Here is a 19,112-nt window from a genome sequence, read left to right on the forward strand (position 1 = left end):
CAATTTCTAGCAGCCATTCCAGTTCACTAATGAAACTTTCACAGGAATAGAGGATTTTCTCTACATGTCACAGAACATTTCAAAAACCAGAATGTCTTTAATCTTTCTCACATAACTTTGCAACACAAAAACCATTCTGAGAGATAAAGTATTTCCATCAAGTAAAGACAACAAAACAAAATGCGGTACAAAAGTAACACATAATCTTCCTCTTAAAGAGGTAACATCTTCCTATTTAATTGAATGTTGAATTAAATTTAGAATTTTATTTTTGAAATAGCCAAGTTAAATAAAAAATCCAGAAGTTCAATTACAAGAAAAAGGTTGTGGGTTTAGTATGGTTAACTAGAATATATGTATTGTAGCAGTACAGGCAATTACTGCAATTATCAGCCTGCACTGCTTAACTAGCAAAAATGCTGCAAAGTCAAAGCATTGGCTTTGTGACAGAACATGCATAAAGCACAGTAAATAGTAATACATGTACAGAAATGTTTAATTCTTTCAATTTCAGAGGTTTATCAAGTCCAGCATATAACCTCAGGCTGGAAAAAATGATAAAGAAACTTAGCAGATAGAGAACGTTTTCCTGACAGGATCCCAAATCATATTAATAAATTGGGATACTTCTGTCTTGTTTTCTATTTTCCACTGAAGGTGCAGGGGGAAAAATAATAGAGAGTTTGCTTTTTACCTCATTATTTGGTGGTCCTTCCTTGAAACTTTCCAAACCAAAGCCATTTCTCGCATCTGGTTGGAACACAGATCTTTAAGACATTCAAGTAATTCAAATCAGATGTAAAAATCTAAGCTATATGAAATTCAAGAACAATATAGTTACGGGGTTAGAAAAGTCTGCAATATGGCACCTCTTTTAATCAATAACAGCCTCGGTTCCAGTTGGTCTGTAAATACAAGACTATAATTAAGAATGATCTACAGCATTAATTATTTCAATACCCAGTGTAGCTAATTACCAGATTAGTGACACTTTACATCTATAATATTAGCAACGATTTCTTATCCCTGTACTCTAGGTGAAGTCCACAGCAATAAGGTCTGTATTAGATTGTAGTTCCAAGGGAAAATATCAAAGATCACTAATATCAATAAGTACTTCCTTATCTCAGCCATTTGTAACTGCTTGTATTGACTTCTGTTACATTCCAGCAGTTGTGCTTATAACCCAAATGGTAGTCATTAATTTCCATTAACTAAGTCACAACTCTACCTAATTTAAATTATTTCCAATAACTGTTCAATTAATGCCTGTTATCTGCATTTAATTTCCATTGATTCCAAAAGCTACTGTTGAGGTTAATTGCTGCTGTGAAACCATAGGTGTCATTGGGGGTCTAATCCCAGTGGGCAGCCACAGGGCCTGAATTCTCTCCTCCTGTCAAGCAGTAGGGAGCAGTGCTACACAATCTGCCATGCAAATCAATGCTAAAAATGCAATCAGCTGCAGCTGAAGCTGACCAGAAAACAGTCTTTACCTCATCCATAAGTGAGTGCTCTTCTGGAATACCATTTCAGTTGAACAGAAAATATTCTAAAGATTTCCTCAGGCTTAGCCTGTGAAAATTAATGTGAGCTACCACAGACTGTCCAAAGGAACGCAGTATTGTGGCTTGGTCCACTTCAGTTAAAAAATGTCTTCTGATAAAGACAAGTTCTAGACCAAGAGGAAAATCTGTGCAACTTCTTTAAGTTTCTTTTCCTTATTATAATTTTGTCCATGCAAATACTCTGGCTGATCAATTAAAAAAAAACAACAACCTTCTCTGTAGGACCGTTTCAGATATTTTTAGATATTCTGGGTTCTTAGCAACACTTAAAACTCATTGGGATTAGATCACCATGCTAAGATATCATTAGGTATTTTACAGTTACAGTCAGACTCTCCAAACCTGCCAATTCTTGAAGACAAAACATCTGCGTAAGTGTGATGTTCCTTTTGAAGAGAAAAGCCAAGGAATCACCCTGCTGAAAATTAAATGTTACTACATTTTTGGAATGCCATTTTGCATTGCAATTTTTTTCCCCTATTTTCCATGTTATTTCAAATTGAGATCTAGATTTAAAATCTTGCTTTTATTCAAACGAATAATGTTGATTGGCCAACAGTTATTTGTTGGTCATGCTTTGTAATAGTTTTCTGGATTGTTTTAGTGCTTTCATTGGGAGTGGAAATAAAAACCATAAGACATTCACTGAGAAGGAAAAGTCTGAAACTCACTGGGCTTTGATTAGGACATTTTGTCATTAGCTTCTCTTTCTGACTGTGCCCAATGTCTTATCCATAAAGGCCCTCCAACCTAGCCACACATCCCACATTGCAGTATGGTCAAACCTCATATCCAGTATGAAATGACAGTGGGATATGGATTTCCTCGAGTTTTATTATAGCCTGCTGTTCTGTAGCAGTTCTGCATTCACACAGCAAATATAACACATGGTCATTATCTACATTTGGGGCTGGAGAGGCATAAATTGGACCTAAGTGGACCTCAGAGGCATAAATTGGACCTCAGTGGACCTAAGATTCCCAAAATTAGAAGACCGTTGGGTAGCTATCATTCCATCTGCATTGCCCAATGCACTCTACAGAAGGTTCAGCTCTGCCCTGGCTTAGAGTGCATCACTGCAGCCACATCTCAAAGTGACAAAAGTCTTGGGTAATAGTTACTAACTTCACACCTGAAAGAAAAGTGGTATCTGTAAGAACCAAACTCAGATGCTGCATGTTGTGGGCTAAAGGTTAAGAGGCAAGAGCTGAGCCTTCTGGCAACCCTGACATGCAAACCTGCATAACAAGGACCCAATGCACACACCCTGTAGAGGACTGATGCTGTCAAGAGCTGATACAAAGAACTCTACAAAGGAAACCATTTACAGTGAACAAAAAGAAGGAATTTTATTTGCCTTAGAGAACTTATCTCCTGAAACCTTATCTATTAATTATTTACATAGACATCAGTGGTGATAGATATTATCAGTACTTCCTTTTGATTGCTTCCCTTTCATACCAACATTACCTCTGCCTGGTCAGACCTGAGACTCTCCAGCTAGTCAGCTAGTCCTCACTGAAGATCTACACATCCTTCACACATAGCAGAGAGGATTTCAGTCTTTCGTTTTCCTGATGGTACAGGTAAGTTTGACCTTATACACAAAAGGCTGGGGAAGAGTATATTGGATAAGTGGAACAAAATGAAAGCAAAAATATGATAGATTAAAGGGAACTCAGTTTGATGTCACAATTACCACTTGCTCCAGTTGGTGAAACTCATCCTGTGCTCTGACATGGCATAGAAAAGCCATGTTTGTAATATCTCAAGGATTCAACATGCATAGCATTCCTATTAGTATTTGCAGGTCTCAAGCCCATTTTCCCAAATAATTTGACTTTGAAATCACAGACTATGGGCAATGTTTTGTTACACAGCACCTGATAGGTCATAAATGTTTTTCTTTTACTTCCCTTTTCAGAATTCCTCATGTCCTCTGGATATTCAGATTTCCCCTATAAAATAATCATTTTGCTCTGCAACCTCCAGAGGTTACATCCTCAACAGTTAGACCCTCAGTTATAAAATCTGCAGCTTTTCATGCTCTGCAACCTGGAAGCAAAAGCCGAGGATTAGTTAAGTACTGTGGCTGGTTTAGGAACAGTTGCCAGTTCTTGCAATGCCACAGCTTATGCTGTTTCCCTTTCAGACTCCAATTACCCTGGAAGCCCTGCCCAGTGGGGCAGATGCTCTCAGGAGATAAGCAGCAGCATGAAAAGTTTAGAAACTTATGCCATTGTACAACAAACTTGACATCTAATCTACTGCTTAGGTTTGTAACACACCCAGCAGAGTTAAAGTAATCAGCCACTGCAGTCCATGCACCCCTTTTAACTCTTTCCAGTGATATTCCAGACAGCCCCAATTTGCTGTAACTAAAGATGCTCCATCTATGTGTTTTTCAGTTTTGTGGATGCAAACATTCACTCAGCCCTGGACAATAACCTCAGATGACAGTGGCATCTCCCAGCTGGATTCCTCCAGCAAGGGAACTCCTGGTGTAGAGCTTTTGCAGGAATTTGGTCATACATGTGGTATCTCACTACTGAGCTTTATCAAGCCTCAGGTGCCTTTAAGCATGTGCCCTCAAAAGTGTGATATTTTAAAGCTGGGTGTTGTGGTTTAAACCCAGTCAGGTAACTTGTTCACTCACTCACCCCCTTCTTTCCCTCCCCCTACTCCCGGAGGGACAGAGAAGAGAATCGAAAAGAATGCAGCTCCCACGGGTTGAGATAAGAACAGTTTAGTAACTAAGGTATAACACAAACCACTACTGCTACCACTAATAATAACAATGATAAAGGAAATAACAAGGGAAGAGAATACAACACCTCAGCACCAGCCAACCGATAACTCGCCCCCCCCCAGCCCGACCAAGCACCGACCAATACCTCCTCCAACCCTGCAGTCTCCCAGCCCTTCCAGGTAACTCCCAGTTACATCCTGGGCATGACGTGCTGTGGTATGGAATACCTCTTTGGTCAGTTTGGGTCAGGTGTCCTGTCTCTGCTTCCTCCTGGCTTCCCCTCCTCCCTGGCAGCGCATGAGGCTCACAAAGTCCTTGGCCAAACCAAAACATCCTTGTTATCAGCTCTGTTCCCAGGCCAAAAGTCAAAACACTGCACTGCACCAGCTACCAAGAAGGAGAAAAATGACTGCTACTGCTGAACCCAGGACACTGGGGAAAAAGGTTGTATTTACTGTGTTTAAGTACTTTAGCTGAGTGAGGGTTTTCAGGGTTTAGTTTTAGTTTAGAGAAACAGTACTTGAATTTGACTTCTGTACCAACTTCTGTTCCTAAATCTGTTTCCTAACCTAGCCTTCAGTGACTAAGGTATCTGAATGAGTGGCAGAGACTTAAAACAACCACCTTTGGTAATTCTCTAAATTCCTAAATTAAAAGCACTCCTCTGAATACATAAATGGTTTGTCTGTTTCACATAGACCAGGAAATCAGGACCAAAGTCCAATAAAAAAAAATGACATATCAAAACATCAGCTGAAACATAAGGTTCCAGCTGTTTCAAATGCCACTAAAGCACAATGATTATTGCTAACATAAATAAAGCAAAATCTTAATCCAGCTTTATCAAGGAGTTACTAACCATAGTTCTCTGTTCTTCCAGTAGTTTTATGAGAAAGCACATTTTCAGAAGCAAGGAGAAGGGTGGTATATTAGTCACCACTTTCTCTTGTACTGTAAAAACACCCAAACACCTCCAAATGCTTCTAAAAAACAACTGAACTTGGTCAGTTCATACAAAGTAGGAAAAAAGCTGTCAAGCCATCATCTAAAGTATGTCCTTGTTAAGTGGCTTGACTTGTGGTGGGTTTTTTGATTGGACAATGTCACTTCCTTGTGACCACTATAGATGATAACAGTTGCAACAACTTTATGGTTGCTAAACCAAAGGAATGGCTGGAATTTTTTAAATCTTTACAGCTTCAATACTGGGCTGATGTTTTGTACTTTAAAAGCTATCTTTAAGCAACTAAATAGGTGACAAAGCACTCCAGAGTCTGGCAAGACAGAGTAAAAAGAAATCAAAGCCTGGAAATGCTGAGCCACTGCACTTTTGCTACACTCCATGATTGTGGTGAAGGGTTCAGGTTGCTTCATTTGCAGACTTGTGGCTCCCTTCATTCCAGTAACAAAAAGTGCCAATAGCACACCTAAATTAAACCCAGCATCTTGTACATTCTATTTAGGGCAGTTTTTCCTCTGCCCCACTACATCTTCGAGCACAATGCCAGTTCTCTCATGCCATCTGTGTGAACTTCCCTCCACTATTTCAAAAATGCCTTTTTTCCACTGCTGGGATCCTCCACTCAAGGAGAAAACTTTCAAGGTTTGCTCAGTGAGTAATTATTTTGTTAGCCAAGTGATCACACACAGTTACTCTTTCATTTATTTCTTGTTTCTCACCACAAAGTTACTGAGAGTACCCTAATTCTAGCTTTTTTACAATACAGTGTGGCAAGCAGTGGAGGAAAAACACTGAAGTTTAATGCTCATGTGTTACTGCAATTCCTTAGCATTCCAAAGACTCATTCCTAATGACTAAAGGAAAATATTTTAAGGACACCAAAGAAAATGTCTGAAGCAGGATGTGGCACAGGGAAACCTGAGCTATCTGGAAATGAGTTCACTCTTACTGGAGCAGTGGAACCACAGAGCCAGGACTGTTGAGGTCCAGTAGTGTGCTGCCTGGATAAAGATGTTCTGCTTTTGGGATCCAGTGGGATCTCTTCATGGCAGTTAATGAATGATGTTTTAAATCACAGTAAATTTCACCAGGACTTGTGCTTCTACACCTTTTAGGAGATTTTAAACTCTTGCCTGTAGCTGTTTATCCAACAACTCTGTAGAGACTGAAATATTTCAGTAGCTACCAGGAACTCCTTGGAACTGGCATGGGGATAAGTTAACAGGGTGCAAAGATTTGAAAATTGAAAAAAAATTACATTTTTACTGGACCTGCAGAGGGATTTAAGATTATATGTTTCTATTTGAGAAATGGGGATGACAGAGCACTGACAAAGGCTGCCCAGAAAGGTTGTGGATTCTCCATCCTTGGAGATACTCATGAGCTGTCTAGACACATCCTGGGTAACCTGCTGTAGGTGGCCCTGCCTGAGCAGGGAGGTTGGAAAAAATAACCTCCGCAGGTCTCATCCAGCCTCATCTTTTGTGTGAATCTGTGAGAAATACCAGAGTTCGACTATTTATTTAAAAAGGATGTGCCACTGGTAGTTCCAGATCTAAAAATCAAGTTTCTGTATAGTCAGGTAGTGACTATAGACGAGGTACTTGGGTAACAGAGTGATGAGCAGAACAGGACTGGATTGAAATTAAGCAAAAAGGAGAGGTTCCAGTAGCTCTGTCACTGTTTGTCCAACATAAATTGTTCCTTTGGGGTCCCATGCTAATTCATCTTTCCCCTACTATAAGCTATGTGGTAGATTCACTGTTAAAGTGTATGGAAGGCTGGGTGAACAGCTGGAACACACTGTCTCTATTTCCTCTTTGTAAAATACAGTCTCTTGACCTTAGTAAGTTTATTTTACTGTTTTCCTACTGCAAGCAGCCTATATAGAATCATGGAATAGTTAGGGATGTAAAGGACCTTAAGATCATCTAGTTATGTTTGAATGGTAAGGTAGCTTATAGAGAAAAATATCTCCTATAATTGCTCTGCAAACTATATTGTTCTTTAATATGAAGACGACAATGAAGTCATGTCATAAACTTACTGTTACCAATGCAAATAATTACAAAACCATAAGAAAATGAATGCACACAATAACCAAAAGTATAAACTCACCATTACTAAATAGCACTTCATAACACTGGCTCCAAATTATTACTGCCTCACCAACACAGCCACAATATCCAGATTCAAAAAATCCTCCACTCTACAAATTAAAGGAGATGGATAGTTAAGAAAGCCAATGTTTAGTGCACAAAGTGCAACCACCAGTTTCACTACAGCACTAAAGCATGGGAATGAACCCACATTTTAAAACCTGGTAACATTTCCACTCCCTGGCATGCATGATCTGTACCTCCTTGCTCTCTATCCATTTGAAGCTGTGTGTGTTGAGAACACAGAAGCTGGGCAGCTGCTTTGCTCTCCACAACGGCCTCAGATGCTCTGCCAAAAACTTCATGTCTCCATTAGAGAATTTTCAGGGCTGGGATTTTGGCTTCCTACCTATCTGCAAGACACTTTATTGCTAACAATAAATAGAAAATTACAGATTAACAGTAGAAATCTTGGTGAATAAAAAAGAAACAAAACCATGGCACATGGAGGTCTTGTGTTAGGACCTGTCTGGCAGGGCTTATTACAGAGAGGGGCTAAGACAGCAGCGGATGTTCACAGCAGTTCTTCACTATGGCATCATCTCCTGTGCCACAGGGAGAGGAGTAGGCCTTGATGGAGCAGCAGCTGTGCTTGTCTCTGAAGGTCTGGCAGAGGGGAGATAACCAGACTTACAGGCCTGACCCCACCGAGGTCACCCATGCCCCCCAGCCCTCTCTGCTAGCCTAGAGAAAGGAGGCAAAGAACAGGAATGCAATGAGATATTGGGGGGGGGGGTGTGTGTGTGTGCAGTGCAGTGATACAGCTTCCCATTTTTGCAGGGGGTTGCATGTGAGTGTTTGTACCTCTCTGAGATTTAAGCAGTGCTCATGCATCCCTGTGGCTGGGCAGGCTGGGCATGAAATGCTCTCCTAGTAGAAAACAGAGGTGAGGGAGGAGGAGAGAGGATATTCCTTTTTAATTCCATTCTTCCAAGCCTTCCATCAGCTTTCTGCTGTCACCCTCTTGGACTGTTCCAAATTTTAATTCATGAACATACCTTGCCAGCCAACAGTGCTCTAGGCCTCTGAGGATTGCCATTAGCTGTCCTTTCCTCTGAGCAGCTCTGTCACTGCCACCCCTGTAACTGAAGATAGATCCTCCCTTTCCTCTGTGTTTTCTTTCCATGTGCCAAGAGATACCTGTTATAACTTCCAAAGTATGTTGGCTGTATAGCATTCCCTGATTACCTTCCTGTTGTTGTATTAACTCTATAAATAGGAAAAAACCACACCTATATAGATGATGTAAGAGAATTACATGTGTATGTTTTGCCCTGAACAGCATCTCCAGAATGAACAGCTGCTGATGATACTTTGCTGGTTTCATTTTCCTTGTAAAGTTTCCTCATTTCCCAACACAAGGGTTTTTGCACTGTATGCAGATGGCCAGGTGTTATTATCATTCCAGCCCAGGAACAGTCCTGCTTCTGGCAAAATTCAGTCTTTTCTCATCTCTCAACCCATGTTCATCTTTGTACTGTTTTTTTAATTAATCTATGGTTAGCTGAGGTTCCTGCCATAAATCAATGATTTCCTTTCAATTCTTGTTAAAGATTTTTCCTTTTCCTAGATTTGCAGAGTGTTGCTCAGGAGCTGCTAACAGCACACTTTTCTCTCATTATCAAATCAGAGAGGAATGGACTCAATGAAGCAAAAAACATAAACCCAGCACTGAGGACCTTCAGGCCTAAAGGCTTTTCTATCTGCCCCAGACATGCTGCAAATGAAAACATGGGGTTTTGCCACTTTGAATGCTAAAGGTCAGATCCTCTCTCGGTGTAAAGCACCACAGCTCAGTTTTGGGATGCAAGCAAGATGTCCTGATTTACACTGATTATTTATTACTTATTTTACATCCTGATTTATTACTATATATTTGGCACTATATATTTCTAAATGCAAGTTTTCCGTAACTTTTTATTTTGGTAAGGAGTATATTGAATTCTTCAGGGATCTCATTGTGGATGTCTCTTTGTGCCTTCCTGAGCCACTGTGCTCAGCATCTCTTAGCACCATTATTGAATAAAGTTCTAAGCATCATGGGGTTAAATTTATAAGCCCTTTTCAAACAGAAAACAGTCTTAAAAATCCCCAAATTTCCTAATTGTGTTTATTTTAAAAAGGTGAACAAAAGAGTGATGAGCATACCTATTTGTTCTCTTAAGAGGAGACTCAATATTTATTCGAGGAAGGAAAATGAAGCTATAACACTTTTTAACGTGGTTTATCAGGGTGACCATGGGCACAGCAAGATCTGTGAACTGCATGCACCAGAACTGGGCCCAGTTATGGCATCCTTTATGGCTTAAGCCCATGCTCACTGTACATGTGTATTACATTAAACTTTTTCCTTCTCCTTTTCTCTAGTTACCCTTCTGTGCATTTTGGTCTCTATTTTCAGAAAACTGAATGCACAGTTCTTACGATTATGCGTGTAATCAATTAGTTATTTAGGTATACAACTACTGTGACCAGGTATGCAAATCTCCAAGTAGCTTTTGCCATTTTTCAATAATTTAGCCCTTTGTCATTTATACATCCACTTTTGTTCAAAACTCTAAGTTCATGGAAATTTACCTCATTTGAAACATATGTGTAGATACATATGAATTGCCCAAAAGTGTCACAAAGAGAAAGGATAACCTTGTTGTCAAGGCAGGAGAGCATGAAATCTGGATTCCATTCTGAGTTCTGCCACACATTTCCTATGTAACCTTGGGCAAGTCATGAACTGTAACGTATCTCAGAGTAGCTGACCTACATGTAAAGCAGACAGAGCCATCCTTGCTTCGCAAGGTTATTGAGATGTTTCATTTGTTATTGCATATGCAAAGCATAGAAAAAGCTAAGTGGAAGGTGCTAGAGGAGTATAAGATATCAGTAATGGTATTATATATAGTCACAGTAATAAACATGATATATATTAGATGATAGATGATCATAAAACTATGAGTAAAGGGGCAAAAATGGCCACTGAGAAGGAAGAAAAGGGAACGGCAAACAAATTCAAGCAGGGGGATGAACGAGAACCAAACAGGAATGGTGAGCATGAGCAGGCATGTGAATAATTAACCTCTATATGGCAATTTTTACTGTCCAACCTGGTCTTGTCCTTTTACTAAGGGCCACGGTGTCAGAAACGTTTGAGAAGAACTGAGCTGGTTAATATGGCACCACCCACCTCACAGTCTGTCCGATGGGCATGAAGTATTCTTCATTTTTCAGGATAAACCTAACAGCAATATTCATGCCAGGTATTGGCCAAAAGCTGGTGGAGAACATTGTGTTATTGAAGTAATTCACATAGCTCTCAAAACACGTAGCAATTCACGTGTTCAGTTAAAAAAGTACTAATATTTGGGGGTATGGTCTTAAGGGAGCCCTATAAATCATGATGTATTCTGAATACAGTTCCTTTTAAATATTAGCTAATTTTGTCGCTGACCTATATATGGCATTCACATTATTCACATCATCAGGAGTCTAGAGCAGACTGATTGCGGTATGTGGCCCAAACTTATGACTTAATACAGCAAAATGTTCAGCATCTCAACTGTTTAAATGTTACGTCTTGGGCCCCATGTAGCAAATTTCCATTTTTATTAACAAACTCTTTCCTCCTGAGAAATGAAGCAAAGCTTTTGAAAAGATATTAAAGATTAAACATTATTAAAGAGAGAAAATACTATTAAATAAATACATTTAAAGATTGTATCTCTTTGCCTCTGCAGAACAAATTGATGAGTATGTCACGTGTGATATTCCTTGGGATGATTTCGAAATCAGAATTAAAAATGAATATAAAACAAACAAAATTCTGGTACAGTGAGGCTTCTGAGCTTCGGGCAAATAAACCTTTATACATACCTCTAAAGGTGATGGTCATCCTGTGAGTCTGGGGACAGTGGAACCTCCTGCTTCATTGCACCCACCTTCAGTGCTGTTCTGGTCCTTCAAAGCAGCATCCTGCATGGAAAAAGCACATTGATTCCCACCAGCAGCTTGCAAATGAGGAAGCTGTGATGAGCCACAGTGAGCTGCTGCAGCATGCCGGCCTCCTGAGTCCCCTGGCATTCATCCCTGTTTGAATCAGAGCATGTCTTTTGGAAACAGATATCATCTTGATTTAAAATATTCCGGTGAGGGAAAATATACTATAAATTTTGGGACATTATTTCAATGGCTAATAAAACTCAAAATTCAGTGATGATTAGAATGGAGCTTCACAGGGGTCCTTATCACCTACAGAGGAGGTGAGATATACTATTTTTATATGTGAATTGCGCCTGTATGACATTGGCTAAAAACCCGGCCAGCAGAATGATTAGAAGAATTACTATTCCCTTCCACATCTTGTGAAGTGTTTTTTAAACCTATTAGACATAATCTGAAAAATGGAGATAACAGACATGTGCTGTGGAAGTGGTTCCATGACACTTTAGCTGGTCTTTATTAGTCTAGATGAGCAAAGTCAGTGGAAAAAAACAGGCACTTCTATGACATGATTCACTGGCTATTAGGCATATGCCTACCTTAGATTTAGATGGATGAATCATAGTAGTAGTATGTGTGGCAGTTAAGAAAATTTGGGCTGTGGCCCTAGCTCTTAGCAACCAAGAGAAGGCCAGATGAAACAGTTCTACCTGATGGGAAATGATCTGCAAGACAGCAGAGTGGAGGGAGTCAATCTTCAGCTCAGAGCCATGGTGCTCAATTGCTGGTGTCTGCAGTGCTGCAGGGAAGCGTGCTGAAGCCATGTCACCACTAGCAAGTACTGACTCCTGAAAGAAGCAGATTTGTCCAGCAAAAATGTTGGAGTCAAGGTCCCAGCCTCCATGCTTCCAGTGCTTTAGGGATTTTACTTTGGACCAGAATTAGTCTAGTCCCACTGGTATGTAAGTTTGGTTCACTCCTGGAGCTGGAATCAACCTCAAGTGGTTTGGATGGATCTGAAAGGAATCAAGTCCATGTGCTCTGCAATGTGAACCAAAGCACAGCAAGAGATAAAACCAGAAGATTCACTGCAGAGCCAAACTCCAGGTGCACACTAGATTAGTGTAGAGACATCCCTTTGTGACAATAACTGTGTGGAGCTGTGCACAACACTTGAGGCTAGATTAGTGGTCATTATCTTCTCCATCATAGACCATAAGATGCTAGATGCTACATGTCCCCAGAGCCAAAGCAGGTAGTCTGCTGCTTTTTCTGTCTTGATATGTGTGGTTGCTGATTCCTGGCAAGTACAGGTAGTAAGTTCAGAACTGCAGTGCTCACCAGCTTTGGATCAAAGTGCCCAGGGAGCTACTCTAACACCCAGTGCCTCTAGTGAGGTGCCTGCCTGGATTTCAAACTATGGTTTAGAAACTGCATTCTGAGCGAGCATTTAATTGTCTGTGTTTCACTCTATCCTGAATCCCTGATCAAGCTTACAGATCAGATTGGCTTGGTCAAAACCATATGTTCAGCAAAACTAGGCACTGCAATCCTTTCTTCATTCATAGCACAACATAAATACCTACTTCCCTCTCTGCTTGTGCTTTTGTGACTTTACAGGCTTTAGCGGCATGTGTCGCTTTACACTTTGATCTTGAACAGAATTTCTTCCAGCACTAACGGAGGTAAAACTGCAAGCTCTTCAAATGAGAAGTCTGCCTTTCATTTTTCTGTAAGTGTTGTACTCTATAGAGCTAATAATAACAAATAATACAGAGTTACACAGGTGGAAACTTAAAAAAGAAGAAGTCAAATGAGAAACACAACTTTCATCAATGTCTGTGGTCATCACTGGAATGCTAAGAGATCTTTTCATTTGTAGAAGACTCAGTAATTGTAGGAGGAATATTGTCTACCCCCTTCTTCACTCTCCAGAGAAATTACCTAATAGTTTCCAATTGAGATGGCTTTCAAAAGAATTTGCTTTTGATTCAGTCAGCATCTCAGAATAAGGAAAAGTATTTTACTCTTAAGTTGTAACTTTCAGTAGTTGTCTAACGCCAGGTGAAATTCACACCATTCCTCTACTAACATATGCTTCTTAAATTTTCTCTCCCTTTGATATACATCTAATAAAATAAATAGGTGAAAATAATAATCTGCTGCACTTCTAACCCAAGATCCAAAAAGTTTCTTAAGAAACTGGATTTAGTTTCCAGAGATGGAAGCTGAGGCAGAGGGAGCTCTCAGGCTTTGGCTGGGATCACACAAGCCAGCAATTGGCCTGGGATTAAAACCCAGGTGTGCTGTTCAATTTCTGCATACCATCCTCTAACCAATACTACCACTCAATTCCTCTGTCTTCAGCTACACCTGATTTACAGCAGTGCTGGGAAAGTGTTATTTTTGTGCAAGGTTCCAAAGCAAAGCAAGTTGTCTTCCTTAAACCTGTTGAATTTTGAAATGCTGCATTATTTTGCTTTTAGGGATGAGAAAATGTTTATTCCATCTGCCAGCTCCTATCACTGAAATGATACTCTGATAAATCTCAGTGCTTAGGATGTCTGCTGTCAAAAGATAAGGTCATTAAAAAGAAGAAAAATGTGGTTTGAAATGGAAAAAACGCTCAGTTATTTATCTGACAAATACAGCTGAGGGAGATGGTCTTCCTCTGATTAAGCTTTTTTAATGTGAGTTGTTAACTTGAGAGTGGCTTGTTGGTGTAGGCATGCAAAAGTCATATTCAGAGTAGTTGTGTGACCTAAGTAGGAAGGGCCTGTTCCTTTTAACAAGGCAAAGCCCAGCTCCAAAGAAGTGATAATAGAGATGCCATTGACGACAGGGATGCACGCAGAAGCCACAGAGAGTCCTCCTTTTGTCTCCAGGCCCATCACAAGGACCATAATTCTTTCACACACAGAAAGAAACAACTTCCGGGCACTTGAAGGAAGTTCAGTTGAGTCCCAGATAGTGTAAAAGTGTAAACTAAGAACCTTTTTGTTCATACAAAATAAAAATACACTGGTTGCAAGTCTCCATGTATGTGGATATCAAGTTTTGGGGATTTTTTAAACAGAAGTAGAGAAAATCTGTCTCTGCTTCCTCCCCCAAAATGCCTTGGGAACTTGCTGCAGATCCCAACTGTCAAGTTATAACCTTTTTTGTTCGGTCTAAAATACATCTATATTTTTCTCCTTCCCAATTAGATAATCTTTGTATTTTATTCACCTCAGGTCTAGCTGCATCACTTTGACCTCTCTGTGAGGCCTGGGTCAATCCTGAAGATGCTGGGCCACAATTCTTAAGAAGGAAACTTCAAGTTCTTTCTGCTTCACTTCCCCTTCACATGTCTGAGGCAGTTAACGTTGTTGCCCCATAGTCTGCATAGCAGGATCTGTGTGCTAGCTGTGGCACCTATTGTCTGCATTTTTCCTCTCGTTAGTCTCCTTGACCTTTTATTGTCTTACTCCTGCAGTGTCAGGTCAGACTTGGTGTAGGTCTCCCTTCACTAAGGACCCCTTTCCTTTCGTGGATCACTAAGCAGGACAATTGCTCTATCCATCTTTTCAGGGTCTATTGTCAAGCGCCCCCTGAGCTGAGAAAGGTTTGATTCACTGAGAAACCATTTTGGTCAAAGGGAAACCTGACTATGTGTCCTTTTAGGAACTCTGTCTTAATCACTGACTTTTTTATCTGGGATATGAAGAGGATTCAGGAGATCAAAAGGTTTGGGAGTACATGGGTTTGACCACATTTTTCCTGGAAATAATGGGAAACCTCCACTGAAAAATGAGCTCTGTTACAATGGGCAAACAAGAAGGAAAGCCACATAGTGTTCCCACAGCATTTTGAATCATCAGACCTTCAATAGCTTCCATAGAGAAGGGAAAAAGTAAACAGAAAATGTAAATGGAATGTAATAATTAATGGACCTAAAGAAACGGACTCATTTGATTTGCGCATAATTGGAGCCTTAAAAAAAAAAAAGGTAGAAAGAAATCGATGGAGCAGATGGAGAAGGCTGAAGACTGGAAGTTCAGTGTGGCTGAGTACACGATGGACGTGTGTGGTTACTCAGAACTAGTAGCTCACCTCACCTTTACAACTGAATTTACATTCAACAGCCCCATGCATTTTCCAGGAACCTTACAGAGATCTTGCTGGAGCACGACAGTGGAACTATTTTGGGTTTGAAGGCCCTGACTTAGTATTCAGCCAGATTCTTCTAATGCCTTGAAGACTTCTTCCTGAATTGAAACCCTGACCATTATTTACTATTACAAGGCCTTATGTAAGATAATCATGAAACTTGAGTTGACGAACTTCCAAGGAAGTTAACCAGCAGCAACCATTCCCAACCTGGCAATTTCTTGAAACAGAGATGTAGATGCTTCTTCAGGTGCACAAATTTAAAATCATTCGGTTCCGAGGCCTAACAAAAACCAAGAAGAATTATGATGTCTTTTTTTTCCTGTAATCTAACTAGAAACCTTTACCTACTGGTATGTCAGAATGCTTTTTTAAATGAACGAACATTTCAGTCTTCCTTCAACTAGCCATTACCTCTGCACAGAGTCAGCTCAAGCCTTTGCAAAAGCAGAGTTGAATATTGCTTTGTAAGGATAAAAGAGAGGAAAGGGACTAGTCTTGGGGTAGGAGGAAAGCAAAGGGAGGAACTTGGACCTAAAGTCTTGGAGAGCTGGACTTGTATTCCTGCTATCAATAAGATGAAAGGAAAAAAAAATGTAAGCAGAAGCCAGTGCCTCAACTTTTTCCTTTGACCTAGTCAGAATCAAGAGGGAGCCAGGCTGTTTTGCCTTCCTCCAGCAACCTACTTTTCCTAGGTGTTATCTGACCCTTTCCTTACTCCTTTAATGCTTTTAACATTGATAATCAAGGATTCTGCTTTAGAAAGTACCCCAGTTTAGGCAGTAAACTTCAGTACATCTTTACTTGAGCTGAAGAGTCAACTGGACATAGTGAGCACCTCTGCCCTAGTTTTTGGATGAGGAGCTACACTGGCTTCAAACAAGGTCAAACTTTCAGATTAATCATTCTTCTCCAGTAAGAAGGGAAAAAAAGCCTCTTTTAAAAATAGAAAACTCAGATTAAAAGAGAAAGTCTTTCCAGCCATGAAGAGTAAAAAATGACACCATCCACATCTTTGATGTTTCAGGTAAAGTTAAGTGTAGAATTGAATGAGAAACCATTCCTGTTTTCTACAGTGAAATTGTTAAGCCTGATGTTTCTTGGTTGGGAAACAGACATAATCCTTGTGATATTTATTTCAAGTATGATAAGAAGAATTATTTTTTTCCTTTACTGTCATATATTGTCACTGAACAATTGTTGAAGGAACAAAAATATATACAGTAACTTCTGTGCACCTTAATTTGCTCCTGCTGTTTGACTTCCCAGTGTCAACCCATCACTTAATGTCAGCAGCATTACTTTCTTGTCCACATTACCAAGTCCAAGTGTCCGGGATATTAAATATGCTTGCAATTATATGTAAGAGGAAGGGAAAAAGTGATCCAAGCATTTCCTGTACTGTAGAAACACCTGAATATTGTTTCAGCTGAACTGTGTCTGACTTGTTGACAAAGTTCCCCTCCAAAACAGTCCTTAGTCCTGATCCTTAATGAAATACCATTTTTTTTGTTAATGATTCTGAGTTTTACGAACCCTTTCAGCTTCATTAAGAGAGGTTTTCTGGATAGGTCTAAGGATGTAACCACCCCAGATTCTGAGCATGCAGCAATGCCACCAGCTTTCACCTGGTACTGTACTACAGAAGTTACTTTCTCACTTTCTCATGGTTCTAAGGGAGGGATCTGATCCCAAGCTTGCAACTGTGGTGCATCTTGAATGGTTAAAAAACTCTGGTCAAGACACTCCCCAGAGGAAATACCTTTAAGAGAGAATGAGGAATTGTTTTCCATTTCCCTGGTGCCTAACAATAAAGCTGTTGATAGAGGTTTCCCTCTGGATCCCTCTCAGTTGTTTGCCACCCACCTCTAATGTTACTCCTGCAGCTGACCTGTTGAGAGATTCCTGTGAGGATTCCTAATATGTTCCGGGCAAAACCATAAAATCAAAGAATCATAGAATGATTCATAGAAAGGACCTCAAAATAGTTTAATTTCAACCCCCTGACATGGGCAGGGACACCTTCCACTAGACCAAGTTGCTCAAGCCCTGTCCAGCCTGGCTTTCAACACTGCCAGGCATGGGGTGGCCACAGCTTCTGTGGCAATCTGTGCCAGGGCCTCACCATTCTCACACTAAAGAACTCCTTCCTTATATCTAACCTAAAATTCCCCTGTTTAACAAACCCATGACCCCTTGTCCTATCACTACAGTCCCTGATGAAGAGTCCCTCTCCAGAGTCCTTGTAGGCCCCCTTCAGTTACTGGAAGGCTGCTATGAGGTCTCCACACAGCCTTCTCTTCTCCAGGCTCAAGAGCCCCAATTTTCTCAGCCTGTCTTCATATGGGAGGTGCTCCAGCCCCCTGATCATCCTCGTGGCTTCCCCTGGACTTTCTCCAGCAGCTCCATGGCCTTCTTATGTTGAGGACACCAGAACTGCACACAGTGCTCCAAGTGGGGTTTCACAGGAGCAGAGTAAACTGTTTCAAATCCTAGCCTGCATTAAATGGCAGACCCCAGGTAAATTATGTGTACATCTTCTAATTGTCCTACATGTGTCACATTTCCTGCATTTTGTGGGAGATCCCATATTGCTCACTATCCTATGAGTTTCACACCATAGCTAATAGAGAATTAGACTGAGAATTTAACTTAGCACAATTCATTTGTCCCACATAATTTGGAAGGCCTCATACTTCCTTCTCTGTAAGCAGATTGGTGAGGGCAGGACATCCCAGCAAACTAATGGTAAAATGGTAGGGTCACCTCTTCCATTAACACATCTGGATCTGGAAGAGGATAATTTACTATTCCCACCCCAAGCTCCTGTTGAAATGAACAATCCCATTCCTCACAAAGGACTAGTAGCTCTGCTGCATATTTAACTGGAATGGTAATATCGCCAGTTGCATAGTTGAAGATGTAAGAATTATCATATAATTGAGCTAATTGCTTCCAGAGGGAAAGAAACAGAAAGAAGCTCCAAAAAGGTATTTGAAAATCAGACTTTACCTCCAAGTAATACTGTTTGCAGAGCTTTCAATGGCAGGTGGAACATAAATTATTGATTATTCTTTCTTGTAAGCATGTATATTTTCTGTCTTCTGTTAAATCTTTTCTCCCATCTATTGGGTCATGCTAACAGCGTCTATAATAAAATGTAGTACATACAGGTGACCAAAATGACTGTGTATTCTGAAGAATTAGCTGCAGTTAGTAACTAACTGTTGATGCTGCATTCAGCGTTGCATTTTTCTAGTCCTGAGACACTGAGTAAGTGCAAAGCTGTATTAACTCTTTTGTGATAGCTGGACCAGTAGCTGGTTAAAGTCAAAGGAAAGATCCTCATTAACTTCAGTTGTCTGTGAATGAAGATCTTGATATATATAGAAAGCCCCTGAAAGCAAAGTTTTGTTTTTTAATGTATTGTCTCATTTGTTGAATAGCATGGCTTACTGCCCAGTGTTACGGCAGTGCACAATGACTATTCTTCCCACCCATTCTCCTTCTCTTCTTTCCTCATTAATCAATGATGGGTTTTGGAAGTTCTGTCTGGTTTTGATGTGATGGTACATAAAAATATCTACCAAGTA

General features: G+C 40.2%; 2 long non-coding RNA genes across 2 annotated transcripts in view; one reads left to right on the forward strand and one right to left on the reverse strand.

The window, feature by feature from the left end:
* Window positions 1-19,112, forward strand: part of LOC134157868 (uncharacterized) — a 75,270-nt gene that overhangs the window by 37,294 nt on the left and 18,864 nt on the right. The gene's annotated exons all lie outside the window — the stretch shown is intronic.
* Window positions 1-19,112, reverse strand: part of LOC134157852 (uncharacterized) — a 32,040-nt gene that overhangs the window by 10,047 nt on the left and 2,881 nt on the right. The window contains exon 2 of the long non-coding RNA XR_009962491.1: window positions 695-750. This is a non-coding gene — a long non-coding RNA (uncharacterized LOC134157852). The remainder of the gene's footprint in view (window positions 1-694; window positions 751-19,112) is intronic.

This window comes from Pezoporus occidentalis, unplaced genomic scaffold (genome assembly GCF_034315485.1).
Source record: "Pezoporus occidentalis ecotype Australia unplaced genomic scaffold, CSIRO_AGI_Poc_V1 ctg121, whole genome shotgun sequence".
Taxonomy (NCBI): Eukaryota; Metazoa; Chordata; class Aves; order Psittaciformes; family Psittacidae; genus Pezoporus; species Pezoporus occidentalis.